The sequence below is a fragment of the Cebus imitator genome, unplaced genomic scaffold (assembly GCF_001604975.1).
Source record: "Cebus imitator isolate Cc_AM_T3 unplaced genomic scaffold, Cebus_imitator-1.0 Scaffold531, whole genome shotgun sequence".
NCBI classification, from domain to species: Eukaryota; Metazoa; Chordata; class Mammalia; order Primates; family Cebidae; genus Cebus; species Cebus imitator.
In genome coordinates, this window is record NW_016107846.1 from 1,071,274 (window position 1) to 1,087,497 (window position 16,224).

The window sequence follows — 16,224 nt, forward strand, 5'->3', positions numbered from 1 at the left end:
GGAACTCTCAATACATGCCTCCTGATGTGACAGAATCGGAGGCACACATCATGCATGCAGTATTCTTGTCAGAATGTTTAACCTGAACCCCAAGCATGAGGACAATGAGACAAGTCCAGACTGCAGGACAACTGGCTTGGATTCTTCAAAACCAAAATATCACAAAAGACAAAAAAAGAAGAAAGTGGGAGGTCCAGATTACAGGAGATAAAACAAACATGACAGTCAAGGACAGCCAATGGCCTGACCCTTTACTGATCCTGGATGGGGCAGGGGCAGGGGCAGGTGCAGGTGCGGGCTTGGTGGGGAATTTAGAGAAATTTGTATTGGACTGTGTTTTATGGCAATGCATAGTATTATTGCATCATTGCTAAATGTCTTGGGTGTGACATTAGTACTGGTAATGTAGTAGAACACACTTCTTAGGAGACATATATTGAAGAATTTAGGGGTTAAATGTCATTTCATGTGCAGTTTACTTTCAAATGGCTCAGGAAAGAATATACTGCGAGAGTGATGGCAATAAAGGAGAGGGAGGAGGGCCAGAGCATGTGCAACTGAGCGAGACATGGCAAATGTGGCAAATGGTAACAGCTGGTGAATCAGGGAAGGTATCTGGGTTTTTACTATATTATTATTATTTTTATTCTTGAAAATTTACAACAGAAAAAATTAGGGGGAAAAAAGACCTATGTGCATTTGGCTTGTTCTTCTTTTTATTTTTAATTTATTTTAGAAACAAGTTCTCACTATGTTGCCCAGGCCAGACAGGAACTCCTGGCTCAAGCAACTCTCCTGCCTCAGCCTCTGGAGTAGCTGCGATTACAGGTGTGTGTCACTGCACCCGGCACTGGCTTGCTCTTGCTTGAACACCAAACCTTATCACTTATCTGACAGGAGTCAGATCTGATCATTTTGCAGTTCAATGAGGGAGATAAAACTGGCCAGAATTAGAAAAAAACTGGCAAAAACAAAATATGTGCACAAAATGCATCTGGGCACACAGGAGCATCTTCAAGCAGGAATCCCTTTTAAGATAAGGAATTACAATGGGACTTATAATGACAGCCAAGAGTATAGTTAAATAAGTGGAACTGAGCAGATTACTATACAGGCAAACATGCAGGGAGCATGGATTCTAAGGTGACAAACAAATTCAGTGAGTACGTGAATTTATAAACACGAACAATGAGAACGAGAACAGACAATATGTGTATGAAATACATACCTATTTTCATTCGTATACACCATACACATTTTCCTGTTAATTAAAACTTCTTTTCCAACCTTGCAAGTGATTCCTGTCTCAGGTTACAATTCACAATTTACAATTACACGCTGATGTATTTGCTTGCCTATTTACCAATGATTCTTCTATTTTGTAAGCTCCACAGATCACCTTGCATTCTGTGTCTGCTGCGGCCCTTCTATTGAGATTGGAGGAGGGACCCATGACCAATGTGGGAGGGAATGCTCCAAGAATAGGATAACTTGAGAAAGCTTTCAGAGAGACGAGCATTTAAAAAGAAATGGCCAGCAAAGGTCTGGGGGAGGGATACGTTTAGGGACGAGGTACAAACACAGCTACAGCCCACGGTCACACAGACAACAACTGGGCAGGCTGAAGGAGATGAGGTTTCAGGGATTTGGTAATGGTTGTGAAAGCAGAATTTTAGGAGAAAAGGCTAAGTTGGCTATGGTATACAGCGGGGGTTGAAGGGAGAAGAGGTTATGGGATTCCCACCTGGCATCTTTGGATGTCCAAGCAAGTGTTTTGGATCTGAGAAAGGAGGCAAGGCAAACGTCAACATCCAATTTTTGAAAGCAAGTGTTTTCATTTTGTTTTTCAGGAAAACCTAATGGAATTAGACTACTGACCTACAATAACATGGCACAAGTGAATCCAACCATCAACCTTTTGGCTTTTGGTTGGAATCTACCAATGTGCTGTGGTAACACACAGATGGTCTCTCAACAGCTGAATTGGAAACAGTGTAGTTGTGAGGTGGAGACCGTTAAAATGCATGCCCTGAATGAAGACACCCCTCAAACAGGCTTTGTGTGAGCAACATGGCTGTTTATTCACCAGGTGTGGAAGGGCTGAGTCTTTTAAGAGAGTCAGTGGAGGGCGGTGGGATAGGACTTGGTTTTATAGGTTTGCAGTGGGCAGTGGAAAGTTACAGAAGTTACAGTTTAGGGTGGTTTTTACAAGCTGGGGGGGATATAGGGTCTGGAGTCACGGGGTTGACCAAGGTTGGTTACAAAGTCCAGCTGCCTTGTCAGTTGAGGCGGGAATAAGGAACAACAGAAGAATGTCTCAAGTTAATTAGGCGCCACAGGGGTTGATTATTTCTTCCCCTTTTGTGGTTTTCCAGTTACTTCAGACTTTCTAGTTCTGAAAGGCCATCCAGAGGTGTATGTGTGGGTCACAGGGGTTGCCATGGCTCAACCTAGGGTATGGCCTATGGTGCCGTCAGTCAGCCTAAAAGGCCTTACTCTGGGTTCACAGTGCCGGATTTGAATCCCACTATTACCATTTACTAATTGTGCAATACTGGGCTATTTATGTAGCCTCCTAGGCTTAAGTTTCCTCATCATACAGTGGGAGGGGAACAGTGTCTGCTTTATAGACAGGTAATTTGTATACTTAAGGTAATTTACATAAATAAATTACATTTAAATAATCTGATTTATCCAGAGGATAGAATAGTGCCTTTGCATATGGTAAATAATAAATGCAACTTATTGACAACTATAAATGTTTTTCATTAATAAAAATGGCGAAACAGCTGGTTTGGTAGACAAAACTCTCTCAGAAGCTCGGATTCATAGGGAAAAATAGTAAAAAGGGTACTGGTGGTAAAAACCTTGAGAATCACTTGATAAAGACAAAAAATACCATTTGGGAGGTTACTGCAGTAGAGCTGGGTTAAGACAAGAGTCCGAACTAAGCAGGTAGAACTGGAGATGGAAAGAATAAGCGAGAGATAAAGAGACGCCAGGCAGGAGGAGTTAACACAATTTGGGGGCCCATTAATAAGAGGAAATGTTAAGTATGATGCTCAATTTCATGTGTTGACCGGGCCATGAAGTGCTCAAATATTTGGTCAAACATTACTCTGGGTGTGTCGTGAGGGTGTTTTTGCATGATATTAACATTTGAATCTGCATATGAAGTTAAGCAGACTGCCCTCCCTAATGTGGGTGGACCTGATCCAATCAGTTGAAGGCCTGAATAGAGCAAAAAGGCTGATCTCCCCCAAATAAGAGAGAATTCTCCCTGCCTCATGGCCTTTAAACTGGAACACTGGCATTTTTTCTGCCTTCACACTTGAAGTGAAACATAGCCTCTTTTTTGGTCTTAAGTCTGCTGGCCTTTGACATAGAATTATACAATTAACTGTCCCCATGCTCTGGTCTTTGGACCCAGGCTGGGAATTCTATCAGTTCTCCTGGGTCTCCAGCTTGCCACATTATCCTGCAGATCTTAGGACTTAACAGCTTCCATAATGGCATGAGCCAATTCCTTATAATCAATCAATCTATCTACATCTGTATCTATATTTACCCACATGCACACATGTATCTCCTATTAGTTCTGTTTCTCTGGAGAATTCTGACTAATACATTGGGCAAGAAAGGACTCAAGGTAAATCTGAAGTTTCAACCATAAGTGACTGGGAAAAGTGGGGTACAATGAACAAGTATTTGGATGCAAGGAGATGGATGGAGGATTTTTTTTTTTTTTTTTTTTTTGAGAGGGAGTCTTGCTCTGTTGCCAGGCTGGAGTGCAGTGGCACAAACTTGGCTCATTGTAACCTCCGCCTCCTAGGTTCAAACCATCCTCCTACATCAGACAAGTGCCACCACACCTTTTTTTTTTTAGTAGAGACAGGCTTTCACCATGTTGCCCAGGCTGGTCTCAAACAGGCAATCCGCCTGTGTTGGCCTCCCAAAGTACTTGGATTACAGGCATGAGTCACTGTGGCTGGCAAGGATGGAGTATGTTTTGAGAGAAAAACAATGACTTTGGCTTTGGTCACACCAACGGGGACCGTATTTAATTGGGTAAATTCCACAATCAGGGAAAATACATGAACAGATGTAATAAGGTAAAGTATGAGAACATCACATCCTATATATTTGCAATAGTCTCACTAAAATGGTTCTGATAAATCTTTGGTGAATCACCGCCAAATTTAAGCCTAGAGTAGCAGGGGCATTCTATGTCTTTGGAAAATCATTTCATTCTCAATTTTTTGATAGTCCAATATAAAATAGACTAGAAAAGGAGCTATATTTACTAGATTAACACAGAAACATGAATGAACTTCATTCTTAACTGATAGGAAGATAATAATTAAAAACAAAAACCAATAAATAGGAAATAGCTATAAATCAAAGACTTGACTGAAATCCACAGATTAGGTCCACGTATTAGTGAAATTGTGTCTGTATGTGCATGCACATATACATGCATTTTTCAAGGGGAGTATACAAAACTTAGTCAGATTCACAAAAGGCCTGTGACCCAAAATATACTTAGGTATCAAAAGAGCTTTCTCACTTTCTTTCTTTTATTTATTTCTTTTATTTTTTTGAGTTGGAGTCTTGCTCTGTCACCAAGGCTGGAGTACAGTGGCATGATCTCGGCTCACTGCAACCTCTGCCTCCTGGGTTCAAGCCATTCTTGTGCCTCAGCCACCTGACTTTATTCCTTTTAAATAGGGCCACATGAGTAACAGGATTTCATCCAGTCTCATCCCACAAGAGTAACACAGTAGTAGAATGTTAAAAACAGACACCCTTTTCTCCCAGATCGGGCATGTATAAAATCTCTTATACTGGATATACATTTTGACCTATCAATTCTATTTCTAGCAATCTATCCTAAGCAGTAAGATAAGTGAACAAAGATATAGTATTCACAAAGGTGTTCATCATAGCATTGCTTAAAAAAGCTAAAGCTGAAGTGACCTAACTGTCCATCATTAGGGTTGGCTCAGTAGATGATGGTTACTGCGCTGAGTGGTACCCATGCGTCCATTTAAAAAATGATGATGCAGGCATATTTTTTACTAATGAAAGATGTTAATTTGAAATTGGGAAATCATAAAAGTAAGTTATAAATGATTAGTAGGATTCCATCTAAGGAAAACTATACATTCATATGCTCTATCTGCAGAAGTAACATTTTCAAGGTATATACATGAAAATTATATTATTTCATGATAAACAGATTGTGAATAATTTTTCTTTCTACCCTCAAATATTATTACAATAACCATGGGTTATCTGTGTAATAAAAAAGCAATACTTCCTTTAAGCCATCCCTCCTAATGCCAACCAAACCCCTAATCATCCATCAACGTTACATTCCTCTCTAGCTCCTATCCTAACTCTCCTTTCCTGTCAGGCACACTAAAACAGTTTCAGGAGAGTCCTCCATCCCTCCAGCTCCTATGTTTACAGCTGTGAATCAGGAAAGCCATTCAGCATCTAGTATTTCAAAGACCTGTTCTGGTCCTCAGTTGAGAAAGACACGCCAACGCCAAACAAAATAAATGATTCCTGGTGTGTGTGTGTGTGGAGAGGAGGTGGGGGGAGAAGCAGTGAAGGCTAAAAGAGAGCCAGGAGATATTTTTATAAGCAGAAATAAATCAGGAGTTTAAACTTCTCCCAAACTTGATATCAAAATCGATAAGCAGTTGTTACCATTTTGCTGATGCTTGTTAACCAACCGTATAAACATTTTAAGAGTCCAAAGTGATGACAAAGCACCTTTCTGTGGTGAAAGGTCTCATTAAGCAAAATTGTGCAAAATGCAGGGCTTTTATACCACTGTCATTGTAGGTGATGAGATTTCCCCCGTTTTATCAAATATGGCAGATTTATACAGCATCTTTAAATTGTTTTTTATCATGATTTTTAGGTTGAAGGGATATGGGAAGAATTATGAATGGGGGAAAACCTACCCAGAGCTCATCACTTTCTAGGACACAACTCTGTAAATCACCACTCCATTGGAAGAGAGTCCAAAAACACAACAGTGACACCCACACTGGCAACATGGAGTCATGTTGTGGACTGCAGTCTGTATGTGGAACTCTGGGTTGTGTCCTTTAGGGAAAGCTCTCCTGGCTACAGAATGCAAAGGGTCCACATACCCACAAGCCTCACAGGCTGTGTACAGGAACGCTTCACCATCCCCAAAAGGTGCTCTGGAGACACAGTAACCATCTGACGACAGGCCTACCTGGAAACCCTAGGGTGGCAGCTGATATAAAAGGAAGCGGGTGATGTGCTGCACACCCATGCATTCCAACATGCCGGGAAAGCACGCTGAAACATGGGCCGCACAGCACAGAAGAGCATCACCCCAGCAGCAACAATTCTCAGAAGGCACACAAAAAGGAGCGGAGGAGGAAGGATGTGTCGGTGCATTTCCAAACACTTTCAAGAGAGAGGGAGCTCTTGGCTGCCCAATAACAATGACCATAGTTCACGAGCACTGCCTGACCTTCCTTTTGCTTTGATGCTAGCATCACTAAGCTGCCCCACACTACCTTGCTTTGAAATGTGAGACGTCCTAAGGAAAGCCTCTCCTCCCAGAAACTGAGCACCTCGTGTTTCTCACATCCTGGACCTGCGGGGCTTAAAGTTCCTCTCTGTGAAGGGAGAACCACACCAAGTTACTGCACTTGGTCCAAAGGGCTCCCCAGCATCTCACGGACACTATGCTGTTCATCAAGCTGAAAGAAACATGCAGCAATAATCATTCTCATGCTCACAAAATCAAAACTCTGAAGTTTGCATTAATTCTAAAGAGACATGTTAAGGCATTTGAGAGATGAAAATTATTCCTTCGTGATTTCCAGAAACACTAATTTTATTCCTTCTCATCTCCCCCAAAATACAAATAAAGCCATACGGTATTATTTCAGTGACCTATATACGTCTAGCAGCCAGTTATGTTCTACTCTTGACATTAGATGATAAAAACAACCTCCCCAAATGGTCTGGAGTCAAGCTGGAGAGCAGCTTCTTCACTGCCTATAAATCCATTTTCTAATTACTCAGAAATTATGTTTGTCTTTAGCCCTGACTACATTAAAAATACCAGAAGTATCATTGCTTTAATGTGCATTATACAAACATGACTCCCCAAGTGAATCTGATCCATTAATAACATCTCTTTAACTGCTGTCTAATGATTTCTGCAGACATGTAATAGAATATTTTATGGCTGTTTTCAACCATCTGTCCTTCTTTCTTTCAATATGAATTTGCCAGAGATGTAATGACATTTCCTGTACTCTGTGCCATTACACGTTTGTTAATACCAACACACCAATTAGACACATCAACGCTGTTATGCTTGCTATATACGGAGATATGCTCTGGGCACTGCTGAAGGAACTAGAGCCTTCTGTCTGCAATATTATCTTAGGCTACCCTTCAGCTAGCCCAAGGTTCTAAGCTCTGTATCAGCACATTCATCCATGTTCTCAAGATGTGTAGGGCTAATTAATTATAAAGTTTTAATCGGTCATACAATAAGAGTTCTAAGAAAAATACTTGCCTTAAAGATGCCACACTTAAAAGAGTTAAATATGATGTGTAAAATTACAATCCTTTTCTTTTCAATGAATATCCTACATTAACATGTTTGAAATTCAACTAAATTATGCTTTTGAACAGTTAATGAGTACCAGTGATCAAAAATATTTCTTATTTTCAGCGTGTTTTTTGATTTACAAATTCTTTGAGTGAGTACTATGTGCTAATCACCTTCTATAAAATAGTCCATTGTTCTGAGTGTACGGCTTATGTTTAAATACATATGCAAAAGAGAAATCCGTTTGATAAAAACATATGTCCTGAATTAATGCAGTGGCTTTCAAAATATAGCTGTAACCTGCTTTAAGGCAGGTTAGACATAGAGTTGCTTTCAATAGGAAGGTGTCCTGGAGACCACTGGGAGACTCCGGCAGTATGGGTTGCTGTGGCATGAAAAGATCTGTGAACTGACACTGGAAGCTATAGATCGGGGGGCTTTGCTTCGAGGCCTGGGGTACGTGCAGGTCAAGAAGGAAGCTCTCATCTTGTCCTGAGCTCCAGGATTCTGTGAGAGCTGCAATCTAGTGTGCAAACTGCAGAAAGTTGCCTCCTCTTCGCTCTCTCAGTTCCCTCTTATTGTCAGACCTGATGTTTTCCTTAGTAGATTCTCTGGAAACATTCTCGGTTTTGTTTTTTAAGTTGGGGCAAAAAAAAAAAAATGAGTCTTCTACAATCAGCTGCTGGTGTTTAGATCTTATAATGCATTTGCAGTGAGAGCTCTACAGAATATCAAAAAATCATTAAAATTTCACCTGCACAGAGAAAACACAACTAATTTTACCCCTACAGGGTATCAGCCATGTTACTAAGGACAGTGCCACCTTTAAAATCAATTCCTGTGGCATAAATGAGGACTTTATGCATCTGTCCCGCTTCCAGCTCCACCCAGAGTGGTAATGAGACAGAGGGATGCACAATGACAGTCTTCACAAAAGCTCAAGTTTCAATATGAAAGGGAAGAGCATTCAGTGAGCTGCATCCTGTTTGGTGTCACTAGGACATTTCTTCTCAGAGGAAGGAGGCTATTTATAAACTTAGTTAATGATTACTTCAAGGAGGGCAGGCAGAAAAATAAATTTTTAGCTTCAGATTTCTTAAATCTTTTCTTGGTCACTATTCATTTGCTCTATTTTTCTGTAACTTTTCTTTAGTATTTATACTTAACTAAAGACTAGTGTTGGCTAACTGAAAGGTCCCCAATACTAAATTAAGGTGTGTATATATAAACATGTATTACTACCCTCTTTTGAACAGATGTTGTCATGCTTAGGACAGGTTTAAATTCTAACAATCATTGAGAAGGGCTGAGAATCTAAAAGACAAGCAAGCCTTAGCATCAAAGTTAAAGCTGTCTTTCAGTTTTATACAGCTAATCATTAAAGTTCTGCTCCTCAGCCAATTCAGCTTAGAGACATCATACACATAATTAATGCACAAAATGCTGCCATTCATGTGCAGATGAAGGAAGGATGCGGTCTATTCATTGAGAGCCTAGATTTTCAGTTACAAGCATTCTTTGCAAATATGATCTAAAGTAAGCAGTATTTAAATAAGGAAGGGCATTCCAGACCCCAATGTGGAAATTTCTGGGGATAAATATAAATGTGTGATCTTAAATACTGCCTGTTTTGTGAGTTCTGGGTCTTTCAAAGAGGGGCTCAGAGCCAGTGCATAGACAACAGCATAAACCCAGAGCTCATGCTATACTTTTAAAACACTGCGAAGCTACATTTAAACATCCAATTTCACATTAAAATGGGAAATCTGGAAACATGAGGACTTCATTCCCACCTCCGTTTGGAACAGCTGTCCTTTACAATGTACAGGGGCTTTCTACATTCTAAAATGTACAGTCAGTCACAGCGCCCTCCACTGGCACTTCTACAGATGCCAGCCTCATCCTTTGCTTTCCTGCCGGACCTGCGGATTCAAAAGGGAACAGGACACAGGTGGAGTTCTAGGGCCCTTATCCTTGAACTGGATTGGGGAAGGGATGGGAGAGAAGAATTAAAGAAGATAACTAGGAAAAACCATTTCCTGAGGCTTCCGGGATAAAGGGCTGGTGGAATACTAAGCGGGGTGGGGAGCCTGTGGTGGTTTTAAAACGGGGCCACACATTTTGTGACATCCCTGCCATTAAGAATTGGGGGTCTATGTTCCAGCTCCTTGAATCTGAGCTTATGACTGCTTTGACCAATAAATGACGGCAGAAATGAAACTACGTATTTCCAAAGCTATTTCTCAAGAGGCCACACAACTCTGTTTTGTCCTCCAGAACACTCTCCTTTGCAGTTCTGCCCACCAAGTAAGTAGTCAAACTTCTCTGAGGCTACCACGATGTGAGGAAGCACTGGCCACATACAGACGTTCTGCACTAGAGCTGCTGCTGATCCTGGCCTAGGCACCAGACTCATCTCCGGATGATTCCAAACCCCAGCCATCTGAATACGCCCAGCGTTCCAGTCTTCCCAGCTAAGGCTGATCGCATGTGCACTGTCAGCATTCCCAGCCCAGGTAATCTGTGAGTTATAACGAATATGGTGGCCGTTTTACACTATTAAGTTTTAAGGTGGTAGAAACGGACTGTTGGTATGGAATACTAAGAAATTATCTGAAATGGCTTCTTTTGTGCTACCAGTGTCATTGTCTGTTAACCTTTGCTGGGTTTTCTAAGCTTCATCTGAAATAATCAAATTGAGTACTCACCTGTATGCAGCCTTTTCCTCCCATCCTCAGGAACCAATGGGAAGGAGGTTGCCTGGGCAGTTTTCACAGACTGCACCCTGATGAGCAGTGTGGTTTAGAAATAAGTCTTGGCTGTTACTGAGGCCTGAAGCACCAAAGGAAGTGTGCTTATGTTATGACCTGACAGATTTGCCTTTGAAAATGAAGTTTTGGTCTTCATTTTGAACACAAGGATAATGACGGCTGATCATCTGTTTCTTTCACGATGGTTAAAAGTTTTGGTGAATGTTTATCTTGGATTTCTAAAAGTGTGGGAATATGATTTTATCTACAATGGCATGGAGGCCAAGGTATTACTTCTAAAAGCTCCTGTACATTTCCCCAAGGTTCTCTTCACATAATTACAAATGACTAGCATTGTCCATAGGAAGATACTTGTTTCAGTTCTCCAAATAAGTTCTCTTATTTCAGTAGCACACATTTTGATTAGGATTGTTGGCTCTTTGGAAATATCTCAATAGATCCCCTACTGTGTAAATGTCACACATGTGCACAAAACTTGAGAATGGCAATATGAAGGGAAAATACAGAAAAGTGCAAATACAGTTGCACCATCAACAACTGCCAGAGGACCCCTGTGTGTTTAAAAGAACTCTGCTCTTAACAGGTGTGACCACTGCTGAAATCACAGATGAGCTGACAAGTTTCTCTGCTACTCAGTATCTTCTTAAGGCTGTCCTCAAATGACACAGTCCTCTTAAGGACTGAAGAAAGATGTTTTCCTAGTAGTGCAGTGACAGGTAGGGATAATCATGTCCTTGGAGGAGTCTTGAATCCTAACATTTTAACTGCTTGGAACTCAGATCTCTGACTGGAAAACCTACGCAGCTCTCCAGAACGATCTCTTCCTAGGTACTGCCTGTCTCTGCAGGGGCACCATTCAGTGAGACACAAGCTCTGGGTGCTAACACAATGACAATTTGGGGGAAGGATGTTTGTTTGACTGACTTCTAGACCCAGTTTCCCATGCTGTCTTGTTAGGATGTGCTGTTTCTGTCCTACTGCTCTGTCTTGAGGAATCTTTCATTTAAGTATTTTCTTTAATCCTTTTAGCTACAGCTGTCAAATATATCCTTCTGGCACCAGGTTATTTCAGTGACTAATAAAAATAAAAAATCCCACTAGAGTCACAAGATGCTGTGACTTGCTGTCTTCTCTGAACAGCTAGAGGACAAGTTATCATACATAGTAGTGTCTGTGTCATACTCTTACAAACAGGTCAGATGCATTCATATAGGGATGAGAAGTGATAATCAGGAAATGAAGAAAGATTTCTTTCAAGGAAGATACTAGGCCTCACATGCTCCTCAAGACTGCCAACCTGGGGAATAATGCATTCTGGAAATGATGTCTTTGTTTAAAACATTTTTGAAAGCCACTCCTCACCCTGGAGTAGTGCCCATACATGTCACTACTATTTTTTTTTTAAACTAAGTATTTAATTATTTGTCAGGATGTCTGCCTTCCCCTAAGAGTGTCAGCAGCTTAAATGCAGTGACTAAAATTGTCTTTTCATCTTATATTCCTGGTATCTAGCACAACACTTGGCAACACAGTAGGCACTCAATATTTATTGAATGAAACACACATACTTTCTTTTGTGTATTGTCTGTGTTGGCAGTTTCATCCTTTGAGGGTAGATTTACCTTTTGGTAACAGTCAAAAGTTATTCACAGTCAAGTATGAAGAACGAGGTCACTATACTACTTAATTTTCGTATGTGTATCATAAACTCAAACTGAAGGCCATTCTGAAAAAGAAGTTTATTGGAGTAAAGAGACAGACTCTCTAAGGCAAATAATTTGAAAGGTAACACCTGGGTGTAGGAATTCTCATATGGTTCTTAATAAAATTATTCAGGGATTCCTAATCATAACTCTTTTTTTTTTTTTTAATTAAGCTTCTAAAAGTAAATTCTTTATTTTCAGCATTAGTGGGTGGAGGGAAGAATGAAAAATACAGAAATAGGCCGGGCACGGTTGCTCACACCTGTAATCTGAGCACTTGAGAAGCCAAGGCAGGAAGATCACCTGAGGTCAGAAGTTCAAGACCAGCCTGACCAAAACGGTGAAATCCCGTCTCTACTAAAAATACAAAAAGTTAGCCAGGCGTGGTGGCCTGCACCTGTAATCCCAGCTACTTGGGAGGCTGAGGCTGCAGAATCGCATGAACCTGGGAGATGGAGTTGCAGTGAGCCAAGATCACGCCATTGTACTCCAAAGGCAACAAGAGGGAAACTCCGTCTCAAAAAAAGAAAAGGAAAGAAAGAAAGAAAGAAAGAAAGAAAGAAAGAAAGAAAGAAAGAAAGAAGAAAGAAAGAGAAAAAAAAACTAGAGATAATTTGTAACAGAAAGTTTTTAAAATGGGTATTTAAATAAAGATGGACTTCATAGTGTAGCAATTGTGATCCTGTAAAAGGCACTGGAAAACATTTAGGTTTACCATCCTGCTTCTTGTTCCATATCCTTCCCATTTCTCTACATCCCATCCTCAAGCAAGGCACCAGACTAGGCAGAATTAGAAATACTCAGCCTTGTTCTTTCTCTGGCTCACATTTTCTTATGGCAGTCATTACGTATATTGGTACAAATGACCTTTTCCCCAGTGAGGATACAGAACATAGGACTCTGGGGAGATGCAATACTGGGAACAGAGTCAGAAGACAACCTGGATCAACTAAGAATAAGTGCTGCTGATGTAAGGCTGGAAGTAAGATATGCTGAGAATCACTGAGCATGACCAGAAGCAGACAGCCTGGGCCCCATCTGACAGAGGTAACCCATTCAGGCTGAAACCTGGTCTCCTTCTACATTCACCAATCATTAGTGAGGATGTTATATTTAATGTATTTAGTGCTACCTCTTAATCCAAATGAATACATGTGCAAAGCTGACCTATCTAGAGCTTCTTTTTCTTTTTAAACTAAGGTATAATTTCTACATTTTAAAGGATGCACATCATTAGTGAACCAAACTATCTTTTTAATAGGTAAAAGCAAGCAATTCCCTTCTCTTGTAATGTTCAAAAGGCAGAAATAAAAGCAAATGAATTCACTTTTAGCGTTGACATCAAATACCTCAAGAATGAGAAGAAAAACCTAAACAAATTTATTCCCTCAAATTATTTTCAGTAAAGTCCAAAAAAGTTACCAGCCAAAAATAAGAAAAAATAAAAAAGATAAAGCACCAAAAGATGAGGGTTGACTTTACATAGTTCATGTGAAATGGCAGAGACAGAAGAATCAATTCTGCACACCTCAAATCAAGTTGCATTCTACATTTAATAAAAGTGGTCCTCAAAGTGAACTTTAGAAATTGCTTTGCTACCTTATCTGTCACTGCCCCTTAACTGTCATGGGAACAGAGAACCTTTTTTAACCACCACAAAGACAGCTGGTGAGGAATCCACTCTAGTAAACAGCACAGTTACTCAGTGAATACCAGTGCTTCAGTGTAGCACTGACGCTGCTACATTCTTACCTACGCTCGCCCAGGTCTATGTGAACTTCCTGTCCGTCACCTTTCCACCATTTTACTTTTCACATATCTGCCCATCTAACACTGCCTTATAAACACCTGTATCTCTCTATTCTGTTTTGCAGGCTTCTGTTGCTGATGCTTTAAGAGTCCCCTTGAAAACCTGGAGGAACCAACACATACTCAGGACATTCTCCACACACATAAGGATGTGTCCTGGACAGACTGTGCCCACATGGGCACAGTGCTTCTGAAAGCAGGGACCGTCAGGTGATTCTCTCACTTGCTCATGACACACACACTTTCCAACATGTATTCAAAATATTGCAAAAGAAGAGTCTAATGAGGTCTGCAGGCAGCCCCTATGAACTGCCAGGAGTCTGGCTGCAAGGCATGGCTTACTTAGGTAAAATTGCAACCAAGTGAGAATTTAGCTGAAATGTGGATCAATAGTGACTTCCCTTTACTCCTCATCTTCCCTTGGAACACTGAATGAAACAGAAAATGAAAACACTTACTGTTATCATCCAGGCAATGTGGGCAAAACCCCGAGAGAAGAGCACACAGGTCACACAGGAGATAGGAGTAGAGCCCAGGCCAGGGTGGGGAATCAGGCCATTTTTGGTGATAGAAAGGAGTCCTATATGAGTATTCTCAACACATTTATTTGACAGCCCAAAGAGAAATGGCTTTCCCCAAACAGCACCATGAGGCTGCAGTAAAGCTGAGGAGAAGCTAGGGAGGGAAGCTGCCATCTCAGCCTCGAGGTCAAGGATGTCTGGGTCTAGTTTCCAGGGCTGGCCTGCACTCAGTCTTTGGGGGGCAGACAGAGGCCTCGCAGGTTTCCCATCTCAGGATGCTGCTCTGACCCAGGCTCAGGGGAACTTGAAGTTACAGAGTAGGAAAAAGGAAAAAAATTACAAAAATGATTAAGCAGTGGTATTTCCAATGAAAATTTTTTCAGAGTTTTCTTCTGAATAGGAACAAGGATGAGGCAGCTGCCTCTGCCTCAGGGTGCTCTGTCACCTCTGAAGGATGTCAGGTCTTGACCAGCCCACTGGAAGGAGGTTGCAGAACCTACTACCACCATTGGGGTGCCTTAGCTGATAGAGAGCTTCATAGTTTTACATACATTACCTTTTCTGACCCAGACAGAGATAGAAGAAATGCACAAAATAAGTGGGATCAAAAGTTTCCTCTGGCCGAGCATGGTGGCTCACGCCTGTAATCCCAGCACTTTGGGAGGCCAAGGTGGGTGGATCACGAGGTCAGGAGATCAAGACCATCCTGGCTAAAACACGGTGAAGCCCCATTTCTACTAAAAATACAAAAAATTAGCCAGGCGTGGTGGCATGAACCTGCAGTTCCAGCTACTCGGGAGGCTGAGGCAGGAGAAGAATCCCTTGAACCTGGGAGGTGGAGGTTGCAGTGAGCTGGGATTGCGCCACTACACTCTAGCCTGGACGACAGAGTGAGACTATCTCAAAAAAAGAGTTTCCTCTGATTGTACCTCACTGCTACACAGGGTTGAAATACAGTGAGCTCCTTTTAAGAAAAGAAGTTTACTGGCAGTTCAAATCTGCTGTTTCAAAAGCTGAATAAAGCATGTATTTTTACATGCCCTTGCTGGATTAGAAAATGAACTATAGGTCATGAGTTTGCTGCTTTTCTTCTCACTGAGAAGTAAATGCATGAAAGTAAAATAAAAAAAAAAAAAAAGAAAAAGAAAGAAAAGAGGAAACACCCCTCAATAACTCAAAGTTAGAGCTAAGTTTTTTTCCCCCTTACTATGATAAAATATATATAACACATAATTTGCCATTTAAAGCCCTATTCCAGAAACCTATTCATGTATTTTTGTGTTTAATTATTCATAACAAAATTTATCATTTAAACTGTAATTATGTGTACATTTCAGTGGCATGAAGTGAATTTACATTGTTTTTCTACTAACACCACTATCCATTTCCAAAACTTTTTCATCTTCCAAAACTGAAACACAATACCCATCAAACACCAACTCCCCGTCCTCCCCGCTTGCCATCCCCCAACCCTTTATCACCCAGTCCCTGGCAACCACCATTCTACTTTCTGTCTCTATGAATTTGACTTTACTAGCTCATATAAGTGGAATAGCACAGTATTTCTTCTTTTGTGCCTGGCTTATTTCACCTAGCAAAATGTCCTCCAGATTCCTCCATGTTGTAGCATGTATCAGAATTCCCTTCCTTTTTAAGGCTGCATAATATTCCATTGTATGTATAGACCACATTTTGTTTATCGATTCATCCATCCATGGACACTTGGGTTGCACCTGTTTGCTATTGTTAGCAATGTAGCTACCCACACAGAGGTACAAAGACCTGGTCAAGACCCTGCTTTC

The 16,224-nt window shown here is 40.9% G+C and overlaps 1 protein-coding gene across 2 annotated transcripts in view; it reads right to left on the reverse strand.

Annotated features, from left to right (window-relative positions):
• Positions 1-16,224, reverse strand: part of LYRM4 (LYR motif containing 4) — a 153,193-nt gene that overhangs the window by 57,182 nt on the left and 79,787 nt on the right. The gene's annotated exons all lie outside the window — the stretch shown is intronic.